The sequence below is a fragment of the Pogona vitticeps genome, chromosome 5 (genome assembly GCF_051106095.1).
Source record: "Pogona vitticeps strain Pit_001003342236 chromosome 5, PviZW2.1, whole genome shotgun sequence".
Lineage (NCBI taxonomy): Eukaryota > Metazoa > Chordata > Lepidosauria > Squamata > Agamidae > Pogona > Pogona vitticeps.
In genome coordinates this window covers 144,628,013-144,643,243 of record NC_135787.1, presented here as the reverse complement: position 1 = coordinate 144,643,243, position 15,231 = coordinate 144,628,013, and the positions used below count along the sequence as shown (strand labels likewise).

At 43.4% G+C, this 15,231-nt stretch overlaps 1 protein-coding gene across 3 annotated transcripts in view; it reads right to left on the bottom strand.

Moving 5' to 3' along the window:
- RAP1B (RAP1B, member of RAS oncogene family) overlaps window positions 1-13,098 on the bottom strand; it is a 45,050-nt gene extending 31,952 nt beyond the window's left edge. Inside the window, exons 1-2 of one of the 3 annotated variants that reach the window (XM_073000394.2) lie at window positions 12,942-13,098; window positions 11,310-11,486 (exon numbers count right to left, since the gene is read on the bottom strand). The gene's annotated coding sequence lies outside the window, so the exon portion shown is untranslated. Of the gene's footprint in view, window positions 1-11,309; window positions 11,487-12,416; window positions 12,444-12,540; window positions 12,680-12,941 lie in introns of those variants that run through there. The other 2 variants (XM_073000393.2, XM_078376914.1) reach the window with 2 other exon arrangements.
- Window positions 13,099-15,231: the final 2,133 nt, after the last annotated feature.

Sequence of the window (15,231 nt, the reverse complement as noted above, 5' to 3'; positions counted from 1 at the left end):
AAGATCCTGGACCACCCAAAAGAGCTCTGCTGGACAACATTCTGAGGAATCGATACGGCTGGAAAAATATTGCTGTTTCGCCAGCCATATTGCCATGAAATAGGCCCGATAATGGGCTCTTAAGTTGTGTTTGATCGGACTCCCAGCGGGATTTCCTCCACCTGCGCTCCAGCCATCTCCCCTCTCGCTTCATTGCCTGCAGTTCAGAAGTATACCAGGGAGCTGTCTGGGCTCTGCGTGCAGGGAGAGGGCACTTAGGTGCAATCGTGTCAACTGCCCAAGTCATCTCCCTATTCCATAGGGTGACCTGAGCTTCCACAGGAGCGCTGACCCTATCAGATGGATAATCCCCCAGAGCATTCAGGAATCTATCTGGATCCATTAGTCTCCGAGGGCGGATCATCTTAATGGATCCCCCATCCTTGCAGAGGGGAGAAGAAGCTAATAGAGTAAACTTGACCAGGAAGTGGTCTGGCCATGACAATGGGGTCACAATCAGCCCCTCCATATCCAGATCACCATCTTCCAGTCCCGTTGAGAAAACCAGGTCCAAGGTATGGACACATTGAGAGAGCCCCATGGTTGTCATAGCGGCCATGAAGTCCTGAGCCGTCCCAGTCAAGGCAGCCTCAGCATGAATGTTGAGGTCCCCCAGCACCAACAGCCTGGGAGTCCTCAACACCAGGTCTGAGACTACCTCCGTCAGCTCAGGCAGGGAGACTGTTGGTACGCAGCAGGGTGGGCGGTACACCAACAGAATCCCTAATCTGTTTTGTAAGCCCAACACACAATACAGGCCCTCAAGACCTCCTCTCAAAGGGATAGGAAGCCTGGTCAAGGAGATAGAACTCCTATAGACTACAGCAACTCCCCCTCCCCGACCCTTCAAGCAACATTGGTGCTGGACCGAGTACTCAGGCGGACACAGCTGGGAGAGGGGAACACCACCCTCCTCTCCCACCCTGGTCTCAGTAGTGCACGCCAGGTCAGCACCCTCATCGAGAATTACATCATGGATGAGGGCAGTCTTATTTTGTACTGACCTGGTATTCATCAACAGCACCATGTGGCTCAAGGGTTTGCTAATATGGTCACCTGATACCATCTGGTTGGGGGTAGGACTAGAAGAGGGGATAGATGTAAGGTATCTAACCTCTCTTCTCCTACGTGGGCATGTTCTATCCCCACTGCCATTCCTTCCCCTACCCAGCACCACCTCAATGGCTGCCCCCTCCAACGCCCTCCCCCCTTCCTGTTCCCTCAAATCCATTGTGGGTCTCTCTTAATTGATGGCAATTAATGATCACAATTTAAAAATAAGTTTTTTTTTTAAAAAAAAACGTTCTAAAGACCCTTCTCTCCCCTCCTAGGTCAGGTGTCTGATGTTGAGAGGGGGTGAGGCAGCCAGGAGCAGCAGGGCCCAGGCCTGCAACCACAGAGGGAGACCCAGCAGGGGCCCAACCACAGTCCCACTGCCTCTCACACAGTGAGCTGTGGCCAGCAGATGGTCTTTGGCTCCTTCTGAGTGTAGGCACGATGGTCCGGTGGGGTCCCAGGAGCAGCTCCAGCCTAAAAGCTCTCTCTCCCCCTAGGCCAGGTGGTTGATGTTGAGAGGGGATGAGGCAGCCAGGAGCAGCAGGGCCCAGGCCTGCAACCACAGAGGGAGACCCAGCAGGGGCCCAACCACATTCCCACTGCCTCTCACATTAGCAATACCTGTCCCAAGAAAGTGTGTCAAATATTATCAGGAAAAATATTTAGGCACTATTTTAAAAGAACCTGACAACCATGTCAGAACAGAATCAATTTTATCTTTTTTTCTTTGAGAACCACCTGCACTAACACTCATTTTGCAAATTCAGCCCCCTTTTTCATCTGTTGAGTCATTCTTCTCCTGTCAGTGGCTTAACTCCCATCATGCACTACTACAACTGCTATTAAAAATTCATTTCATCACAGCAGAATAAAAGGCACACTTCTGATAAAGAAAATCCCTTCAGAATTCTACAAAGCTGTGTCAGGACAGAAAGTCCTCAGGTGGTAAATTCCCTGCTTACAATGGAAGCCAGCTGATATACAAACTACATAAGGGAAACTAGTGGTGCTGATGCACATTCTTAGTTTATATAGTAGTGTTTAGTGGCTGTCAAGTCCACAAGACTACTTCAGTGTATGCATCCAAGGAACAGTCGTCCAAACCTGAAGCCCTCCTTGATGTTTTTGAATCACCATGCACATACTGAGCCAGGACAGACTTGCTTGACGGCACTTGTAGGTGTCTTCCAGATGTTTAGGACAAGGTTATGAAGGTTTTACAATAGAAGCTTTAATTCTGTTTGTTTCCCTGCTTTAACATAACACATTATCAAGGCACTGATCTGCTGGCAAACAAAGCTGAATGAGTTGTCAAGATACAGGAGCACGTGTAAATTCTGTCACAGAATCCTCAGCCATAACTGGCTGATATGGTTGCTGCTGCTGGGACAGAAGCGCACTATCAACATTTGCTAGCAGCAACACAAAGGCAGAACAGACAAAGAGATTATAGATTTCCCTCCATAGATTCAAAGTGGCAGATGACTGGGTGAGCAATTAGAGAACTTAATATTTTGCCTGTGTGTAATATGCTAAAAGGCTAAGAAATATATTTTACTTTCTTAAATTTTTTAATTCTAAGAACTTTGGTAACTATAAGAGACATACCATATTTGCCAGCGTACAAGACAACTGGGTGTATAAGATGACCCCCCAACATTTCCACTCAAAATATAGAGTGGATGGCTCTGCTGCGGCGCCAGCACCGGCTGCCCAGGGCTCTGCCCGAGCCTGCCCTGGAAGTTCATGGCCAGCGAGAAGGAGGGCGAGGAGGAGGGAAAGTGGCTGGGTGGGCAGCGGCAGCGGAGGAGGAGAAGCAGCTCTCCGGTGGCGAGCGGGCAGCTGGTTAGGCGTGGGGTGGCAGGCAGCCTGGCGGCGGGCTCTGGCCACTCAGGCATGGCCGGCTCTGCTTCCCTCCCTTCCTCCGGACCGACCGACCGCCTGCCCACCCGCCTGCCTTCCTCCCCGGCCGGCGCGGCCCCACATCACTCACTCAACAGCGGCAGTGGTGGCTTCTTCCTGGCCCAACTGAAGTGCACCCAGCGTATAAGATGACCCCTCCACTTGGATGCATTTGGGGGGGGCAAAAAAGTCATCTTATACGCCGGCAAATACGGTATTCTCTGCTTTTTGATTGTGCGTTTAAAGGTATAAGCTCCTGCACTTTCAGAGTGTGATTAAAACATTCCCCTTGTTCTTTTAGATTCTTAAAATATATTTCTACTGTACTTTTGTGCTTCTGTATTTTGAAACTTTTTGAAACAGCTTAACTCTAGTGTCTGTAACTTCATTTTAATCTTTGCATATTTAAGCATTTGTACTATAGCTTTTTTCATGGTTGTAGGAATTTTGGATGTTTTTTGTACTATTTTAGCAATTGTAACTGCAGCTTAGTAAGTTGTAAAAATGATTTTTCTAAGCTGAAGCAATATGCCTGTGAACTTCTAAGTTACATGTTTCCAACAATTATGATGCATCCTTTTATTTATATGGAACACAGAAATAGTACAGATGAATAAAGTTTGTAGAATTAGACAAGCTGATGTTGCCCAGAATTAATTTTCTACTTGGGAAAAATTATGACAAGAATATCTGGAGAAAGATTTGTTTTGCCATAAGTGAATCAATGGTTTATCTTCATAATCTGGAGAAATATGAAGCACTTAAAGAACTTATGCCTTGATATTTGGATGCACTGTGATATTATTGATAAGGCTATCTAATCTAGCATTGAAATTAACAGCTGTGATGAACCACAGACTCAAACTATCAAAGAATGCTATAATTTTATAATGCTCTGAGGTCACTGTTAAAAGTGTCATACATTTGACCTTGACATGGCAGTTCTACAACAGTTACAGTGCTTCTGTGACAGAAATGCCTATGTTATCAGAGTTCCTCATCAAAGGAATTCCAACTGCATTCAAATAAAGGTGATTATAATTATCTCTTTGCACCTTCACACTCACCACACTGAAGTTCAGGGTGTTTGGAGACAGTATGCACATGCATAGTCATATCCAAGCAACAGGAACATGAATTTCAGGTAATGTATAAAGGACATGGGCCATATGAACATCTGATTGTGTTTCAAACATCTGTCATATCTATTTTTCTGACAATTTGCCTTCCTCATTTGTTCCTATTACATTACAACAGTTGCAATCCTCTCCCTCCTTCATTAGTGTCATAGTCAGGCCAATAAAAGGCAGCACCTGGGAGAATGTTGTGAACATCTTTGTCCAACAAGATGTGGTGCTCAATTGTAGCCTTTATATCTCTTGGCCAAGACAATTTCTACAGGCTCTGTTTCATCCTCACCCTTTGCTTGAAACCTAGCACACCTTTCCATAAGTTCATGCCAAGCACACACAGGCATTAGACGCAATGATTACCAATCTTGATCTGAGTTCATAGGTCCTGGGCATGAGGTGGTCTGAAGTCTTTCAGTACTCTCAGGCTCAACCTGTTATTCTTTGACCTGCTGCCTGTTCTGCTAGCATCTCTCATATTCTGTGTCCAAATAACTAGTAGACCCCTGAACTGTGACATCAACATCCTTCAAACAAATCCTTCATTTCAGCACTCTTTTTTCTTAAGGTCCATGACCTGTCACAACCTAACCCACTCACCCAGAACACTGGTCCTTGGTAACAGTGTATCTTTCAACAACACATCAGGTGTATTTTTAGCTACCACCTGTTTGTCTTCATTTGGAGACAAATACTCCCATCAACAGACAACAAACTAAACCACTTAAGAGTAAACTAAATGCTTTTTACCCTGCAAGATTTCTTCATCATTAAGTTAACAAATTTAATGAGAATCATAGTGAGAAAAAGAATGATCTTAGTAACATACCACATTGAAAACCAAAGGCAATCTGGGCAGACATGCTTTTTTTCAAGATTTTCTCTTTCAATAAGGTTCTTACTAATGTGTCAGCCTTCTAGTGATGAGCCCTTATGGCCGCCTAGAGTAGTCCACCACGACTAGATAGGCGGGATATAAATTAAATAAATAAATAAATAAATAAATAAAAGACCACTTACTCACTGAGAATTGTTGCAAGATACATAGCACACAAACATAGAATGTTCCAATTTTACAAACTCAGGTCACACAGGTTTCGTTAAGAAACTGAGCAAGTCACACCAACTTCCACATTTAAGTTATAGAACTATTTTTAAAATGATGAGTTATTCCAGGGATTCTATCCTCTACAATGAACCAGACACAAAAATCTTCTAAAAGCTACACTTTGAATACTAAGCTACAATGATTTTTCAAAACTCCTAAAAAATATTGACATGAAAAATATACATGTATAGTTGACCTTATCGAGTTCCTCATCCTGTTCACAGTCCAAATCTAACCCATTTCCACTAGACTTCACAAAACATAATATTCTTTTCTTATTCTGACACCAGTTTAGGTTACTCTCTTTACCTAGATCGTTCTGCTTGTTTGATTTTGCAGATCACTTATACTTTGCATTCGTGAGTACCTGTCCATAGAGACTTCAACATGTTTATAGTAGCTGCCAGAATACAAGAGTTTACTCACATCAATAACAAATTATAAATGAATATTTTTATTTAAAAAGATACTCCTGCAGTAAATATATTTCTTATTATAATAATGCAGAAATGAAGAGTAATCAAAGATTTACTAAGACATATGTCACCCAAAATAATTTTCTTTTTATCTTGGCAGTGTGGCCTTTTATCTTGACAGAACTATTTTTATTACCTTATGGAAATTATACCTTCCCAAATCTTAGGAAATGTATATGACGTCTCAAAATCCTTTGTATTGCTCATGTTAAGAAAAGGTTATGGATTTTTAAGCAAAAGTATTTGGTTTAACAACAGATTACAAATGAATTGTATTGGGGGGGGCAATGTGCATTAGCCAATGTGCTGGATGGATTGCTCCAAGTGAGTATATTCGTACAGAATTGGAAGAGCAACTGCAGAATTCCGGACTGATCCTCATCAATCAAGGGGGGGGGCTGCATTGAGTTATAGGTATAGTTTTACTCTGTAAAAATTCTGATGTATTCCAATTAATAGTAGGTTTAGGGGTTGTCTTATATTATGTATGTATACTGTACATACATGTCTTGTATGAACCCTCTAAGGTTTTAATGTACCCCTTCTGAGACCAATCTGTTAGAACATGTCACTTCTGCTTATGAGGATGAAGGCTTACAAACAAAAAAGACAGTGAAGGATACTGTTGCAATAAATTATATCACCTACAACAACAAAAATTATCCCAGTGGAGAAACACAATAGATTTGCTGGGAAAATTGGTATCTCTGTAGAAAAATTGTACACAGCAAGTGGCTGAAACAAAAACAATTTTTATAATTTTTCAGGTAGCAATGCAGTAGAATGCCTACACTGTAAATCTTTTCTTCAACAAAAATATGTCTCTTGAAACTAAAATATCCCTTCCCAAAGTATTTCTTATCAAGAAATAAGCAGTAGAGAGGAAAGAAATTGCATCTTAACTCAAGATAGCCACTGACAGCTGTACTGTCCTAAACTTTTTGAACTGTTCTGCAAAAGCTGACAAACTATAGATCTGCTGATAGAACAAAGGCTTGGATAAAACAAATTCTAAATCCTCAGCTACCAACCTTTGATTGTTGAGAAAATGAATTAGAAGAATTGCAAAGTGTCTAATAAACTCATAACTAAAACTACCATGAAAGCCTAAGTTGAACAATGGCATATAAAATTTGCCAGAAGACATGGCATGCTCTTCAAAAATTTTTGGTACAGCAAAAAACATGAAGCCAAGAACAAACATGTGCTGTTCTCCCCACCCGCCCCTTTCGGACTCTAGATCCCAGAAATCTCTATTTTGGGAATTCCACCTGCCAGACTCACTCCTGAACAAGCATCCAGGGAACGCAGCTAGGTGTACCTTAGGTCACAAAGCTTTCCAGCCCAGTCTCTCTCCAGGTAAGCACAATATAGGTGTGGATATGGAGGCCCCCACCAAACAAACAAACCTAGCCTATCCCTAGCCAAGAGTAAAACAGTTGGCATCCCAACCCTGGAATCCTCAAGGATGCAAAGCTAAGTCACCTGCTACTGGTCATCTGTCACAAACATATCCGAACAGGAAGAGCAGTTAGTTATGAAATTAACATTTTAGTGTCCCTCCCATAGGCACAAAACCAAACCAAGAGCAGTTTAATCATTCATATTCACAGAAAACTTCCCCAACATTGTTAAGTTGCTATTTTTTGGTAATTCTTTTTAATGCTGAGGTTGTTATTTTGAAGGAACATTACTGCAACATATTTTTTTATAATTAGCAAAAGTATCAACCTCTATCTTCATTAATATGATTTTGGTTGTTCTAGGGGTACTTCTTTTAAAATATCAGAATTCTTAGTTGTTTGTGTTTTCTTATTTTTTGTTTGTTCAAATGTAATCCTATATGCTAAATGAAATCTGAACATATTTTTATGTCTGATTTATATATCGTTGGTTTGTCTTCATTTAAACCAAGAACTGGCAACCTGATGCTCTTTGTCTAGTTTCAAGAGCTTCATGCATTTGAATTGTTCATACTTCTTGCAAGAGTACTACAGTACCAGACCACAGGCAGGGAGGCAAAGGGAAAACAAAGGTCACAGCCTGCTTACTTTTGACTCTGACCGAAACTGAATGCTAGTTTGGGCCCTAGTTTCTGCACACATGCTACCCCAACAAAGCACTCAGTAAGAAAACATGGCCCTCAAGAGGAATATTGCTAATTCTTTATTCAGAACATAAGCAGTCTTCCAGCTGTTTCTTCATGTTTGTCAAACAAAAATAGTCTTTTCCTTCATTGTAGACTGTTTCCAACACTATGAAGCGTGGGGGGGCACACATGTATCATGTATACATATAAAAGGTGAAGGCTGAGAAATGCTTTCCCCTGAAGATGCCAAGTATTGAAGCCACAGTCAGAATTTTTGAGCAGTAGGTAATTAATCAATTTCACTAGAGCAAGGTCTCAACTAAACATAATAGAGGAGGCCATCCCTATTTGTTTACTCACACCTTTATTTTGCTCACAAAAATGGTCCGTGTATCATGCAGTTGTCTTTTTTAAAAACCCCAATAGGTTTGCAATTAAGGGGCTACTTTGCTGCTCCAGGATACTTTTTATGCACACTTGCTCTAATAAGACAAGTGAGTGGGATTGGGAAAAACATGACACTGTACTGAGAGTTACTGCAAAGACTCATTTCCCTTCATCAGCGATTCTTTTAGATAAAAAAATTAGCTGTCATGACCACTTTATATCTGTACAGGGCAGAAAAGTGAATTTTAAAAATTGAACCTGGCCTCATAGGTTTGGCTGTATATCATTCAGATGGTTCATGTCTAAGTCATCATTCAGTGTCTTGCTTAATTTGTTCTTTAAGTAATTTCACATTATTTTCCTTGGTCATTAGACTAGAAATTCAGATCATGTCTTAAGCCTCTTTCTTATCACTAAGAATTAACATAAAACAAACATATCACACAAGTAAGCACAAATATACAAAAACTGTCAAGTGACCAAAACTTTGCAGCAAATATGGGGCTCTTTCTACAATATTAACTCAGTTTACAACCTTTTGCTTATACTTAGTTAAAATTAGAAATACATTCTTACATGGATGGTAATGAAATTTAACTACCAAGAGTCAGTTGTAAACCAGATAGCACATTACTAAAACTTAAATTAAACATTTTCTATTCCTAAAAGTTGAATAATATTTGATACAGTGGAAGTTGGAACAGTGAGAAGGCAACAAACCAAGTCATATAAAGAAAGCTTGAAAAGCTCCAGATACCCTTAGGCAGGACAAGTGATCATTAAGAGAAAACAGAATAATGGTCTTCTAAAGTATGAAGTATTGCCACACTGAAAATGGAGCAGATTTAGTTTTACTTGTTCCAGAGCTCACAACTAGACTCAGTAGGTGACAATCACAGGAAGGCAGTCCTCAGTTAAGCATTATGAAAAACTTCCTAATAGTTAAGAGTTGTACAGAACATCCTACCTTACAAAATGGTAAGCAATCCTACTACTGTGCATACAATTATGAATTAACTCTGATGACACTTAATATATAACGAAGCCTGCTTTGAAGCATTCAGAAAAATACAATTCACTCCTCTACAGGTTGCAAGACATGCTCAAGAGGTTACTTTGGCTTTTTAAAAATTTCATGTCATATGCCAAATGACAATTTTATTGATCAAATTATAATCTGGCGCTGTATTTAACTGCCAGTACACCTGCCCTATCCAAATGTCAAACATGGGAATCCAGTAGCATTTTGCTAAAACTACTATCAATTTCATACACAACCTTGCTGAGAGAGCTTTGGGAATTCAGTGAAGACACTAGTCTTTGCATTATCATCTGACTTTTATCACTGATATAATATAGCTCCATCTGAAAAAGATGTAGCTAACTTCCAGTTGCATAAATAAAAAGGAAATATTATGTGAAGAGGATTTCAACCAATGGCCTCTCCTCCTCCAATAAAACCTTCTGAAATGCCAAAAATATGTGTGATCAGAATTCAGAGCTACACACATGAAAAATGGCAAGAAAATATTTCAGAATATTGTATAGTACTTGCAAGTAGGACAGCCAGTATGGTGCAAAGGACAGAATTTCAGACCACAACTCAAAAGATCAGAGTTCAAATCCCTGCTTAATTCACTGACAAGTGATGGCAGTGGTAAACCACTTCATGAACACCTCACATACCCTGAAAACTCTACTGGAACACTGCCTAACATAAATACACCTTAGTATTTTTGTCTTCAAGGAATAACATAAGTACAAAAAGTGAGTACCTGTAGTCTTTAATACATTGATTTCCAACTGTAATCTAAGTTTATGTCCTATGTAATCAGTAAGATGATAACTCTTATGTACGCCTACACACTACTGGTTTCAGCCCAAGTTTAAATGGTTAAAGAAAAACAGAACAGTTCCCTGCTGCTTTTGCCAAATTTTGGGGCTTTTGCAAATTCTCAGGGGAAGACTGGACCAGAGCTCAACCATTTTACTGAAGCAGCCATACCTACATTCATCTACTGTACATATGTTTCCCACTCAAACTGTATGCATGCTAACACTGGACCTTTCACAGCCATGATTGGGGCATAGGAAAAGAGATAATCTGCTACATAAGGTCCATGCCATTAAGGGTTTTAAAGGACCCTAACATAGTGTGTCACCCTAACATGGTGTGTCCAGATCAGAAATGGGTTTGGTTCATTAAAGTTCATGCTCCAACAAACCTTCTAGTCTTTATGGTATCAGAGAATACTATTCTTTTTGTTGCCGCAGACTAACTCTAGAATAATGGTTCCAATCTTTTTTGAGTCACAACCCCTTTTATAACCTGCAAGTCCACATTTCCATAAAATGTATTTTTAAACTGAGTAAACTCATCCCTTCTCACAAAGCAGAAGCTTCTTTCTCTTCCAAAAGGTCTGCTTCTTATACATACACATACATGCTAACTTTAATGATGCTCTGAAAGGTCAAAGAAGTAATTATTTAACAAGTCTACAACACATATATGGCAACCCGAAACTCCCCAGAAAACACTTTGTGATCCCCTTGGGACTCATGACCCCCCCACTGCTCTAGAACAATGTTTCTTAGTGCCCCTTTCCATGCAAGAAGAATCTTGCACAATCTCCCTATTCTAAATAAACTGAAATTTCCCTGTTTTCAGAATAATACAATCTGCAAAGTTCAGATGTAAGTCTGAAGCCAACCTTGTATCAACGAAAGAATGAATAGTATTTCCAGACAGACAAATCTGCATCCTGAATTTCCAGACATGGCACAAGTTTCAAAAGTAACAAAGGCCACAAACGTAACACTCTTCCCCCAAATTTGGGGTGCAACAATCTTCATCTCAGCTTCATTGGTATTCAGCTTACCACAGGAAGTAACTCAAACATTGAACTGGGTCAAGTTAATTAGAGACTATACAGCCATTCAAGGAAGGTGACAGCACAAAATGCTGTAGAAAGACTGCTTGCCAGAGAGAAGATGTGACTAAAACACAGAATAGTCAAGATTCGTGTTCCTTCCAGAGGAGAGTGTTGTCTACCAAGGGCTTCCATTTTGAAAAGTTAACTTCACTAAACAAGCTTAAATTGTTCCAGGCATTCTATACTTACTTCAGCACAATTTAACAGAATTGAACGTCTCCTGATTTTACTCATGGCTCTGGCAACCTCTCCATTTGGGTTCCAGACATTACATACTGGATGCCTTATCAGGAATATTTATAATAAAGGAAAGCACCACTGTTGTCTCCTAGCTCTCAACTTCCTTTCCCTATTTGATCTCGGTTTCTGTAATGAGGACAAGTAAAACCAACGAATATCAGATCAATAAATTAAACGCTAATTAACTCTTTCTGGGCGGTAACGGACTCATCTCCCCCTCTCCCCACAGGAATGCCCGAATTTAATCCAATTGCTACAGAAGAAGGCCCAGCACCAAACCGACTCGGCGCTTTATTCTTCCTCCAGCTTAAGTAGCGGGTAGAGTAAAAATTCCCCCAGTTTTATACGACTCCCTGTCTTTGGGCGCTGAAAACGGGATCTATCTGGCAGGAGAATGGGAAGCGGAAGAGGCCTGTACGTCGTTGCCGCCCAGCTTCCCGCTGGAGGGGGAAATGGGAACAGTGAGCGGCTCCGACCCCCAGCCGGACAAGGCGGGGCCGCGGCTCCCAACCAAGGCCGGCGCCACGGGGAGTCCGGCCAGCCAGCCAGCCGGCCGGCCGGCGAGAACTTTCTTCGCCCTTCCGAGGAGGGCAGCCGGAGTTGGTTCCCCCCCCTCTCCTCCCCGGTGGGTCTCAGGGCGGGCAGTCTCAGCTGAGGGGCTCTTAAGTTTCCCCCTTCCGTTCCAACTTCGCCCGGGGAGGGAGGCGGCCGTGGCATAAAGACGACGTGGGGTGGGGTGGGGTTGGGGCCCCCGCGAGAGTTGGGAGCAGCCGCCTTTCCGCGCCCGGCTTCTCTTCTCTCGGCTGAGGGGAGCGGTCGGGCTCGGTTCCGCCTCCGCCATGTTCTCTCTCACCACAGCCTTGTCCCGCCTGCAGAGCAGCGCCGCCGCCGCCACCGCCACCACCGCCCCCTTTTTTTTTTCACACGCGGGGCCCTCGCCTCCTCTCTCTCCGCAGGCTCTCGCCGCCGACCCACTTCGTGTCACACGCCCGACACCGCGCCCCCCTCCCCTCAGACCGGAGCCGCACACATCCTCTCTCTCTCTCTCGCCCTCACCTCACCGAGGCACTCCCCAACGCAACCCCAACAACGCCGCCGCGCCCCCCCCCCCGGCCCCCAGATTTCCCAACTCCCCTTCACACACCCACACCCACATTGCACCAGGGCGGCCTCTACCTACCGGACGGCGTTGCCGCTCCCCGCCGCCGCCGCCGCCCTGACCGCTCTCTTTTCCCCGCTGCTCTCTCTCTCGCTCTCTGTCGCGCGCGCGCTCCCCTCTCCTCCCCGTCTCTGGCTGGGCGAGGCTTCGAGCCGTCGCCGTGACGCTGCACGCCCAGCCCCGCTCTGGCTTCCTTTTGCCTACTCAGTCCGGTAGTGCGGCGGCGGCGGCGGCTTCCAGTGGCGCTGGAGAGGGGAGGGGGGATGACCTCTCCGCTCTATTCGGAGCGCGCAGGCGCGTGGCTGACTATCGAGCCACTGCAGCCTTACCTTCTCTCTTCCCCGCCCCCGTCCTTCCTTCTTTCCTGCCTGCCTTTCTCTCTCTCACCCTCTCCACACACACACACACGTCCGCAACCTTACGCAGGGCCCCATCCTGCTGCAACAGCAGCCCGGAGAGACAGAGGAAAGTCGTTCAGGCTAACACGTGTCGTGCAAACGGGTGGGCGCCAGAGGAGAAGGAGGAACTCCGCCGACTGCCTTGCTCTGCGCACAGATAAAGTGAGCACACGAAGAACGCGTACATGGAGCGAGAGGTCGGGTGAACCACAGAACGTGCTCTCGAAACTGCAATAGTTTTTTTTTAAAGGCTGCAGTGTTAAAACAGCACGCTTTAGAAGAAGCCTTTCGGAACTTCCTTCCAAGGAAACGCGCAGGGGATCTGGACTATCCAGTTTTTAAAAAATAGCCGATACGTTAAAGAGTCGATTTAACGGTCACAAATTAATGAGGCTGAACAAAGTACATGCCGGGGAGCCATGCTCTTATGTTGCGTCCCCGCCCAGATTTGTCACCGAGCCGGGTTCCCCTTTATGGATGCCTTTCCTTCTATACAGGCTTTTCTGCAAAAGGGCAGGGGCCCCACACGGAAGTGTCAGCCGAGACCGCGTGGCTGGGGGGGGGGGTTCTTAAAATCCCCTGGATTGCAGGACTCCACGGCCTTTGTCTTGCAAAAGGCAACGATCGCGAGCCCCGCTTAGACACGCCTAAGGACGCTGGACTGCCCCTTCGGGGCTGTTTCCTAACTTGGGAGAGCAAGCGGCTAGAGAGCGCCGCACTGGGGGACTTGGGCGGCCCAGGTTCAGCTCTCCACTCAGACGTGAAATTCACGAGGTAGTCTGGGGCAATCCTGCTTTCTCCGCCTGACCTAACTGGCAGGGTTGTTGCAAGGCCACAGTAGGGAAGAGGAGAGACATGGACAGATAGTGGGAGGAAAAAATGGAGTATCAATATAAATACAAATTAGAAATCCCCCTATTTGCACCCACAGCCTTCTTCTAGTGTTCCTCATTTCTTGGTCTCTGGTGAGGTTACTTTAGGAGGAGGATTTCTGTGACATGTCATTCTATTCCCCCCCCCCCCAAATCTATGTTTGAGTTTATGGGTGGGTTTGAACTGAGAAAAGCTAGATTACTCATAAACATGTTTGAACTTCCTTATTGGTTCAAATGTAGGTTGCAGAGGAAATGTGAAACATCATAGAAATCCTTCCCCTACTCATAAGTCAGTATTGATGTGGCCAGTGTGGCATGCTTCCAGGTAAGCATCCATAAAAGGGTAACAAATCCAATCTAAGGCTTAGGTTGCAATCCGTTACAAACTCACTTGGAAGTAAACTCCATAGAACTATGATCATAGTTGCAACTGTTCCGTTGATGCCACGGGAACTTAGTCATCATGGCTAATGTTAGCTAGATGAGGGCCTTGTGGTGTAAAACCGGCAGGAAGTTGCAGTGACAGTGATGTTCCTGGGGAAGGTCGTGGGTGTGAGGGAGGAAGATCAGGCAGTCACTAGCAGTAAGATAAAAGGACGAAAACCTTCATTTCCCTTAAAACACTTTGCTACATGGAGTTTTTTTAGGAGAAAATTTCTGTAGCTAGACCACAATCCTGGCTACACTGAACCTAAGTTGACACTAGCGAAATGTATTTCTTTCCTCAGTAAGAGTGCAACTCACATCTCTTGTACACTAAGGCAATTTCAACTCTAATGATGTCCGAAACATCCATTTAGGTCCTTGGTTAAAGTACGTCTCTTCATATCCAAAGTGCTTTAGATTTGTTTATAGTTTTATATTCATATAACCATCCGTATAAAGAAGTTGAAAAGAGTTGCACACCTAAAGCCACCCAAATTATTCATAGCTGTGTATTCTCAAAGGGTTTCATGGGCGGGATCTGATAGTTGTAGGTTTTTTGGGCTGTTTGGCCGTATTCGTAGCTGTATTGGCACTTTGGCTCCAGACACCTGCAGTACCTTAGGCCACACTGTCTCTTAGAAGAATAGGAAATTATTTTCCCTGCTTGCAGGCATTTACTGAGGGGCATAGCCTTGTGCATCCTATGGAGTTTTTACCATCATGCATCAAGAAATGAAATTTATTTCATAATTTATATCTAGGATAAATGGCTGTTTGGAATTTTTTAATAGATTTTGCAATAATTGTGATTAAATATCCATTCATTGTTGAAATTCTGTATATCTTTTTAGAAGAAAATTAAAAGCTCTGTATATGAGAGGTGGACTATGTTTGGTAAATTTATTGAGCTTTTGAGTTTCATACACAGGGTCAAGTTTAAGAGGAAAGTTAAACAATAGGTCCTAGGTGTTTCTTGATTCGGAGAGGAAAGAAGCTTCAAAATATACATTGTT